Source organism: Triticum dicoccoides, chromosome 3A, assembly GCF_002162155.2.
Source record: "Triticum dicoccoides isolate Atlit2015 ecotype Zavitan chromosome 3A, WEW_v2.0, whole genome shotgun sequence".
Taxonomy (NCBI): Eukaryota; Viridiplantae; Streptophyta; class Magnoliopsida; order Poales; family Poaceae; genus Triticum; species Triticum dicoccoides.
This window is the reverse complement of record NC_041384.1, coordinates 519,891,217-519,901,283: the sequence shown is the minus strand read 5'-3', so window position 1 is coordinate 519,901,283 and position 10,067 is coordinate 519,891,217.

Below are 10,067 nucleotides of genomic sequence, written 5' to 3'. Positions count from 1 at the left end.
ACAGATTCAGCATAGGCATCATCACCTTCTTCACATTCCAAGGCTATCTTCCGGCTCCCATGTACTGTAATGGTGCCTTTATGACTCGGCATCTTGAGCTGCAAATATACGTAACACGACCGAGCCATGAACTTGGCATAAGCCGGTTGCCCAAACAGAGTATGATATGGGCTTTTGATCTTAACCACCTCAAAGGTTAATTTTTCCGCTCTGGAGTCATACTCATCCCCAAAGGCTACTTCCAGCTCAATCTTACCAACTGGGTATGCCGATTTACCAGGTACCACACCGTGAAAAACAGAGTTGGATTGTTTAAGATTTTTATCCATCAATCCCATCCGGCGAAACGTCTCATAGTAGAGGATGTTGATGCTGCTGCCTCCATCCATGAGCACCTTAGTAAACTTGTATCCACCAACCTGAGGTGCCACTACCAAAGCCAAGTGACCCAGATTATCAACCCGGGGCGGGTGATCCTCTCTGCTCCACACAATAGGCTGCTCCGACCAGCGTAGATAACGTGGAATTGCCGGCTCAACAGCATTGGCAGCCCTCTTGTGAAGTTTCTAGTCCCTCTTACATAGACTGGTAGTAAATACATGATACTGCCCAGTACTTGTTGGGGAACGTAGCAGAAATTCAAAATTTTCTACGCATCACCAAGACCAATCTATGGAGTAATCTAGCAACGAGGGGAAGGAGAGTGCATCTACATACCCTTGTAGATCGCTAAGCGGAAGCGTTCAAGTGAACGGGGTTGATGGAGTCGTACTCGTCGTGATCCAAATCACCGATGATCCTAGTGCCGAACGGATGGCACCTCCGTGTTCAACACACGTACAGCCCGGTGACGTCTCCTACGCCTTGATCCAGCAAGGGGAGAAGGAGAGGTTGGGGAAGACTCCATCCAGCAGCAGCACGACGGCGTGGTGGTGGTGGAGGAGCGTGGTACTCCAGCAGGGCTTCGCCAAGCACCGCAAGAGACGAGGAGGGAGAGGGGTAGGGCTGTGCCAAGAAGGAGATTGAATTGTGTCTATGGCAGCCCAAAACCTCAAGTATATATAGGGGGGAGGGGCTGCGCCCCACCTAGGTTTCCACCCCTAGGGGTGGCGGCCAGCCCTAGATACCATCTAGGGGGGGTGGCCAAGGGGGGAGAGAGGGGGGCGCACCACTAGGTGGGCCTTAGGCCCATCTGAGCCTAGGGTTTGCCCCCTTCCACTCTCCCTTGCGCCTTGGGCCTTGGTGGGGGGGCGCACTAGCCCACCAGGGGCTGGTCCCCTCCCACACTTGGCCCATGCAGCCCTCCGGGGCTGGTGGCCCCACTTGGTGGACCACCGGGACCCTCCCGGTGGTCCCCGTACATTACCGATAAAACCCGAAACTTTTCCGGCGACCAAAACAGGACTTCCCATATATAAATCTTTACCTCCTGATCATTCCGAAACTCCTCGTGATGTCCGGGATCTCATCCGGGACTCCGAACAACATTCGTAACCACATATATCTATTCCCTATAACCCTAGCGTCATCGAACCTTAAGTGTGTAGACCCTACGGGTTCGGGAACCATGCAGACATGACCGAGATAACTCTCCGGTCAATAACCAACAGCGGGATCTGGATACCCATGTTGGCTCCCACATGTTCCACGATGATCTCATCGGATGAACCATGATGTCAATGACTTAATCAATCCTGTATACAATTCCCTTTGTCTAGCGGTACGATACTTGCCGGAGATTCGATCGTCGGTATCCCGATACCTTGTTCAATCTCGTTACCGGCAAGTCTCTTTACTCATTCCGTAACACATCATCCCGTGATCAACTCCTTGGTCACATTTTGCACATTATGATGATGTCCTACCGAGTGGGCCCAGAGATACCTCTCCGTTTACACAGAGTGACAAATCCCAGTCTCGATTCGTGCCAACCCAACAGACACTTTGGAGATACTTGTAGTGTACCTTTATAGCCACCCAGTTACGTTGTGACGTTTGGCACACCCAAAGCACTCCTACGGTATCCGGGAGTTGCACAATCTCATGGTCTAAGGAAATGATACTTGACATTAGAAAAGCTTTAGCATACGAACTACATGATCTTGTGCTAGGCTTAGGATTGGGTCTTGTCCATCACATCATTCTCCTAATGATGTGATCCCGTTATCAACGACATCCAATGTCCATGGTCAGGAAACCGTAACCATCTATTGATCAACGAGCTAGTCAACTAGAGGCTTACTAGGGACATGGTGTTGTCTATGTATCCACACATGTATCTGAGTTTCCTATCAATACAATTCTAGCATGGATAATAAACGATTATCATGAACAAGGAAATATAATATAATAATAACCAATTTATTATTACCTGTAGGGCATATTTCCAACAGTCTCCCACTTGCACTAGAGTCAATAATCCAGTTCACATCGATATGTGATTAACACTCAAGGTCACATCCCCGTGTGACTAACACCCAAGAGTTCTGGGTTTGATCATGTTATGCTTGTGAGAGAGGTTTCAGTCAACGGGTCTGCAGCATTCAGATCCGTATGTACTTCGCAAATTTCTATGTCATCTTGTAGATGCAACTACTACGCTACATTTGGAGCCATTTCAAATAACTGTTCTACTTGGAGCTTTTCTAAATTGTTGCTCCATTATACGTATCCGATATCTCTACTCAGAGCTATCCGGATAGTGATGGAGTCATGTACCTAGGGTAGGGTCACAGACCTGATCTAAGTACCCTACCCGAGGACACCCTTAGAAGAGATCACCTTCCAGTCGACCTACGAGGGCCTCACTCGACTGACTTGAAGGACTCGACCAAGAAGACTCACTCGACCACCAGAAGGTCAAGAGGCACTCTGCACTGCAACGGCCTGTAATTAAGTAGACTTTATGATAGTAAAGACACTTTATGTGGGGCGTTACCAGTAACGCCCCGGACTTAATGTACCTTAAACCCTTCATTACGTGGGTTGGCTGGGGTCCTGGCGCACTCTATATAAGCCACCCCCCCACAGGCAGAAGGGTTCGGCACCCTGTAATCCATATACACATAATCCACTCGACCGCCTCCGGGCTCTGAGACGTAGGGCTTTTACTTCCTCCGAGAAGGGCCTGAACTCGTACATCTCTTGTGCTTACAACCTCTCCATAGCTAGGACCTTGCCTCTCCATACCTACCCCCACTCTACTGTCAGACTTAGATCCACGACAGTTGGCGCCCACCGTGGGGCGGGTGTTTTAGCGATTTTGTGGAGAAGTTGCGATTCTTCCGAGTACTTTCATCATGGTAGCTGCTGGAGTTTTGGTTGAGAGTCGAGAGATTCGTCTCGGTGCTCTCACCTTCGTCGCCGACGACTCCGCCTGGCTCCAGGAGGCTCCACTCGACGTCGATGCACTCCCCGTCCGTGGTGCGACGCATTTTCACGCATGTGTCCGCGGCGTTTTGCTGCGGCAACCGTCGACCCCATATCGGTCGACTCCCCTATCGACCACCCTCCCGGTCTCCCGCCAGCGCAAGCGCTCGGGTCGGTCAAGGCTTTAGCGGTGGGTGAGACACGCGGTGGCTCGCCAGACGGCCACCACCCAAGTTGCGGCAATCGAGCCCGACGAATCTCTCTACGGCCTGTTCGATCTGTCGACTGGCTCCGTAGAGACTGCATCCGAATGCGATAACAGTGATCCAGCGGCAGAAATCTTGATGGTCGACGGGCCTCGCAGCCCCCCTGGCTTCGCCCGTGATGGTGGGGCAGGCTTCGGAGGCGACCCCGCACGAAACCACGAAGAGTATTAGCCCGAGCCACTCGACTCTCCGCAAAGAGAGGAACTTCGCCGTAGGAACATGGATGCCATGCATACTCCCATCGCAGGAGAAACCCCCGAGGCTCGCGCCTTGGAGGAGGCACATTTGGCCAATTTGGCCAAACGCGCTCGCCTGGAGAATCTTCAGCGAGCAGTCGACGAGCGCGCGCGGCAACGAGTTCCCGACGACAGTCGACGTCAACTCTTCCCGCCGACTCAGGTATATCGAACCCCAATCCAGAATTTAGCAGCTGCGACCCGTATTGCAGAGTCCATCCAGCCCTCTCAGTCGGAAGCTGGCAGAGGCTTGATGCAGATCAGGGATCTGCTCCGGGCAGCAGGAGATCAGAATTCAGCCGTGTCGCAGTCGCGCAACAGAATTCATAGTCGATCCGTCGCTGCGAATATGGTTCAGTCGGCTCACAGTCCCAGATCGCCTCCACGGCGTGAGGGGCGCGAGAATCGGCGAGACCAATATGGAGACCGACACGACCGAGATGATAGGCGTCGAGTGCCCACTTCCCCTCCGAGGGGTGGGTCTTACGCTCCTCGGCAGCAAGATGACAGACGTCAGCTCAGTGCGGGGCGAAGAGTTCCAGTCGACCCCAGAGAACCAGGCTTCGACGCGCGATCCATTATCGTGCAAGGCTTGGTCGACCGGAACAGAGCCCATCGAGGTGGACTCGACAGAGATGCGCCCACGAGCAGTCGAGTGCACGTTTCTGGTCCGGAATGTTTCAGCAGAGCTATCAGAGCCGCAGTGATTCCTCCCAATTTCAGGTTGGCAACAGGAGTCAGCAAGTTCACCGGTGAGTCTAAGCCTGAAACTTGGCTTGAGGACTACCGAGTGGCAGTTCATATTGGTGGTGGGAATGACGTGGTGGCCATGAAGCATTTTCCCCTCATGTTGGAAGGTTCTGCCAGAGCGTGGTTGAATCAGTTACCTCCTAGCAGTATTTACACTTGGGAAGATCTGTCCCGAGTGTTTGTCAGAACGTTTGAAGGAACTTGCAAGCGACCGGCTGGATTGACGGAGCTGCAAGTCTGCGTGCAGAAGACCAATGAGACCCTCAGGGAGTATATTCAGAGATGGATCACTTTACACCATACTGTGGAGAATGTGTCTGATCATCAGGCAGTCTGCGCCTTCAAGGATGGTGTCAAGAACAGAGAATTGAGTTTGAAATTTGGTCGAACCGGAGACATGACCTTGAGTCGGATGATGGAAATTGCTACCAAGTACGCCAACGGTGAAGAAGAAGACCGACTCCGAAGCGGCAAGCACAAGCCGAGCCAGTCGGAGAAGGGAAACACCAGTCGGAAACAGAAGCGGAAGGCTGAACCGGCAGCTCCTGGAGAGGCTCTAGCCGTGGCTCATGGAAAGTTTAAAGGGAAACCAAAAGGATCCTGGAACCCTAAGAAGGTAAAGGATAAAGAAGGGAACGACGTGATGGATATGCCGTGTCATATCCACACGAAGAAAGACGAAGAGGGGAATATCATTTACCCAAAGCATACCACTCGCCAATGTCGACTCCTAATCCAGCAGTTTCAAGGAAAACAGTCTAAAGACAAGGAAAAGGAGTCGGACAAGGCCGAAGACAAGGAGAAAAGTGAGGAAGGATATCCGCATGTCAACTCCACTCTGATGATCTTTGCAGATGTGGAAAGCAAGAGTCGATTGAAAGTCATTAACCGCGAGGTGAACATGGTTACCCCAGCAAAAGCAAATTATCTGAGATGGTCCCAAACACCCATCACATTCGACCAATCTGATCACCCGACTCATATTGCCACCCCTGGGAGGCAAGCTTTGGTGGTCGATCCAGTTGTCGAAGGCACTCGACTGACAGAAGTGCTGATGGACGGTGGTAGCGGGCTGAATTTGTTGTATGCAGACACACTGAAAGGAATGGGCATTCCGATGTCCCGACTGAGCACCAGTAACATGAGCTTTCATGGAGTTATACCAGGGAAGAAAGCCGAGTCACTCGGCCAAATAGCTCTGGACGTGCTGTTTGATGATTCGAAACATTTTCGCAAAGAGAAGTTGACGTTTGAGGTCGTGGATTTTCAGAGTGCATATCATGCCATTTTGGGGAGACCAGCTTATGCACGGTTCATGGCTCGACCATGTTACGTGTACCTCAAATTGAAGATGCCCGGCCCCAAAGGAGTGATCACTGTCACTGGTGATTGGAAAAAGGCAGAAGAGTGCTTTCAGAAGGGCTCAAAGATTGCTGATTCCCAGGTGACAGCGGTCGAGTTTGAAGAATACAAGCAAAACGCAGATCCGAGTGATCTGCTGCGATCCAAGAAACCCGCCACAGAATCTGCATTTCAGTCGTCCGGTGAGACGAAGCCTGTTCACATTCACCCGACCGACCCCGATGCAGCCCCGACCCACATCTCCACAACACTCGACCCGAAATAGGGAGAAGCGCTCATCCAGTTCCTCCGTGAGAACTGGGACATTTTTGCATGGAAGCCCGCTGACATGCCAGGTGTTCCCAGGGGACTGGCTGAGCATCGCCTAAGAGTCGACTCATCAGCAAAACCAGTCAAAGAGCATCTTCGGCGGTCCGCTGTCCAGAAGAGAAAAGCCATTGGTGAGGAAGTGGCTCGACTGTTGACGGTAGGATTTATCCGAGAGATATACCACTCCGAGTGGCTCGCTAATGTCGTCATGGTTCCTAAGAAGGACAAATCGCTCCGAATGTGCATTGATTTCAAGCACATCAACCGGGCCTGCCCGAAAGATCATTTTCCCCTCCCTCGCATAGATCAAATTGTTGACTCGACCGCGGGATGTGAGAGATTGACTTTTCTAGACGCCTACTCCGGGTACCACCAGATCCGTCTGTACGAACCCGACGAGGTAAAAACAGCTTTCATCACTCCATTCGGGTGCTTCTGCTATATCACCATGCCATTCGGCCTCAAGAATGCCGGAGCCACATTTATGCGAATGATTCAGAAGTGTCTACTCACTCAAATCAGTCGGAATGTGGAAGCGTATATGGATGATATCGTCGTCAAGTCATGAAAAGGTTCCGACCTGCTCGCTGACCTCGCCGAAACATTTGCCAACCTCAGAAGGTATGATATCAAGCTCAATCCATCAAAGTGCACATTCAGAGTTCCTGGTGGCAAGTTACTCGGTTTTCTCGTTTCCGAGCGAGGGATCGACGCTAATCCAGAAAAGATCGGCACTATTCTCCGAATGAAACGCCCTGTGCGAGTGCACGATGTCCAGAAGCTTACTGGATGCTTGGCCGCATTAAGTCGATTCATCTCACGACTCGGTGAAAAGGCATTGCCTCTTTACCGACTGATGAAGAAGGCAGACAAGTTCCAGTGGACTCCAGAAGCTGATGCAGCATTTGCCGAGCTAAAAGCTCTGCTCTCCACCCAGCCGGTGCTTGCTGCTCCAATCAGCAAAGAGCCTCTGTTGCTTTATATCGCAGCTACAGGACAAGTCGTCAGTACAGTGCTTACGGTCGAGCGGGAAGAAGAAGGAAAAGCTTTCAAAGTTCAGCGCCCAGTGTATTATTTGTCTGAAGTCTTGACTCCATCCAAGCAGAGATATCCTCATTATCAGAAGCTTGTGTATGGAATATACATGACCACAAAGAAGGTTGCTCATTATTTCTCTGATCATTCCATCACAGTCGTCAGCGACGCTCCACTATCAGAGATTTTGCACAACAGAGATGCAACTGGTCGAGTGGCGAAATGGGCGATTGAACTTCTTCCCCTTGATATCAAGTTTGAGGCAAAGAAAGCCATTAAGTCCCAGGCAATAGCAGATTTCCTCGCCGAGTGGATTGAACAGCAACAGCCGACTGAAGTTCACTCGGAGCATTGGACCATGTTTTTTGATGGCTCTAAGATGTTGAATGGTTCCGGTGCTGGGGTTGTCCTGGTTTCCCCCAGAGGAGATAAGCTCAGATATGTGCTCCAGATTCACTTTGATTCCTCCAACAATGAGGCAGAGTATGAGGCCCTCTTATACGGATTGCGCATGGCCATTTCACTTGGCGTCCGTCGCCTGATGGTCTATGGCGATTCAGATTTAGTGGTCAACCAAGTGATGAAGGAGTGGGACGTGAGAAGCCCAGCCATGACTGGATACTGCAGTGCAGTGAGGAAGCTGGAAAAGAAGTTCGAGGGGTTGGAGCTCCATCATATACCCCGACTGAAAAATCAAGCTGCTGATGATCTAGCAAAGATAGGTTCCAAGAGAGGAGCCATTCCGAGTGGTGTGTTCTTGGAGCATATACACACTCCGTCAGTCAAAGAAGATCCTTTCACCGAAGAAGCTCCACAGCCCAAGAGTGCCACAGATCCGACTGAGGTTGAAGTCCCAGCAGTGGTCGACTTGGTCATGGAGGTCTTGGTGGTCATTCCCGACTGGACAGTTCCGTATATCGCGTATATCCTGAGAAAAGAGCTTCCGGAGGATGAGGAAGAGGCTCGACAGATCGTCCGTCGATCTAAAGCCTTTACCGTAATCAAAGGACAGTTATATAGAGAAAGCGCGACTGGAGTTGGTCAGAAGTGCATAACACCAGACGAAGGTCGAATCATCCTTAATGATATTCACTCGGGGACCTGTGGTCATCATGCGTCCTCTCGGACCATCATGGCCAAAGCATACCGAGCCGGATTTTACTGGCCAAAGGCGAATGAGATGGCAAAGGAAATAGTGGATAAGTGCGAGGGATGTCAGTTCTACTCGAATATGTCGCACAAGCCTGCATCAGCTCTGAAGACCATCCCACTCGTCTGGCCTTTCGCAATATGGGGGCTCGACATGGTTGGTCCTTTGAGAACAGGTCGGAGTGGCTTCACGCACGTACTGGTGGCAGTCGACAAGTTCACCAAGTGGATTGAGGCTAAACCAATCAAGAACCTTGACGCCGGTACTGTTGTTAGCTTCATCAGGGAACTGATATTCAGATATGGAGTCCCGCACAGCATCATTATGGATAATGGGTCGAACTTTGACTCGGAGGAATTCAGGGATTTCTGCAACTCTCAAGGCACACGAGTCGACTACGCTTCAGTCGCCCATCCGTAGACGTATGGACAAGCAGAGCGAGCCAATGGCCTGATTCTCAAGGGATTGAAACCCCAACAGATGCGTGATCTCAAGCATGCAGCTGGAGCTTGGGTCGACGAACTTCCCTCGGTGCTTTGGGGACTGCGGACCACACCTAATCGGTCGACCGGAAGAACTCCATTCTTCTTGGTCTACGGAGCTGAAGCAGTCTTGCCGAGCGATCTTCTCCACAATGCTCCTCGAGTTGAGATCTACAACGAAGCAGAAGCTGAACAAGCGCGGCAGGACGCAGTCGACCTTTTAGAGGAAGAAAGGGAGATGGCTCTGATCCGATCGACCATCTACCAACAAGATTTGCGTCGTTTCCATGCCAGAAATGTGAGGGGTCGAGCCTTCCAGGAAGGAGATTTAGTTCTCCGAGTGGATCAGAAGAAACATCACAAGCTTGCTCCTTCTTGGGAAGGACCCTTCATCGTCACCAAAGTTCTCCACAACGGGGCGTACCGTCTTTACAACATCGAACATAATATCGACGAGCCCCGAGCTTGGAACGCGGAACTACTCCGCCCATTTTACACCTAAGTTTATCACTCGGATGAGTTGCAATAAAGTAATCCTGTAGTTCATGGATTTCAAAATAATAGTGTCATAGTTCCTCCATAATTTTTGTCACTTTTTATTTTGTCCAATAAAATTTTCCCCTCAGTGGGTGACTTAGCCGCGAATCCGTTTCGCCTAAGTTTGTAAAAATCCTTACCGAGTGGTGAGCCAGACTCCCACTCGGAGACTTAGCTGCGAATCCGTTTCGCCTAAGATTAAATAAAATCCAACCGAGTGGTAAGCCAGACTTCCACTCGGGGGCTTAGCTGCAGTCCAAGTACTCGCCTAAGTTATCAAAATCCTACCGAGTGGTAAGCCAGACTTCCACTCGGAGGCTTAGCTGCAGTCCAAGTACTCGCCTAAGTTATAAAAATCCTACCGAGTGGTAAGCCAGACTTCCACTCGGGGGCTTAGCTGCAGTCCAAGTACTCGCCTAAGATATAAAAATCCTACCGAGTGGTAAGCCAGACTTCCACTCGGGGGCTTAGCTGCAGCCCAGTGCTCGCCTAAGATATAAAAATCCTACCGAGTGAAGAGCAAACCTCTCACTCGGAGGCTTAGCTGCAGTCCAAGTACTCGCCTAAATTA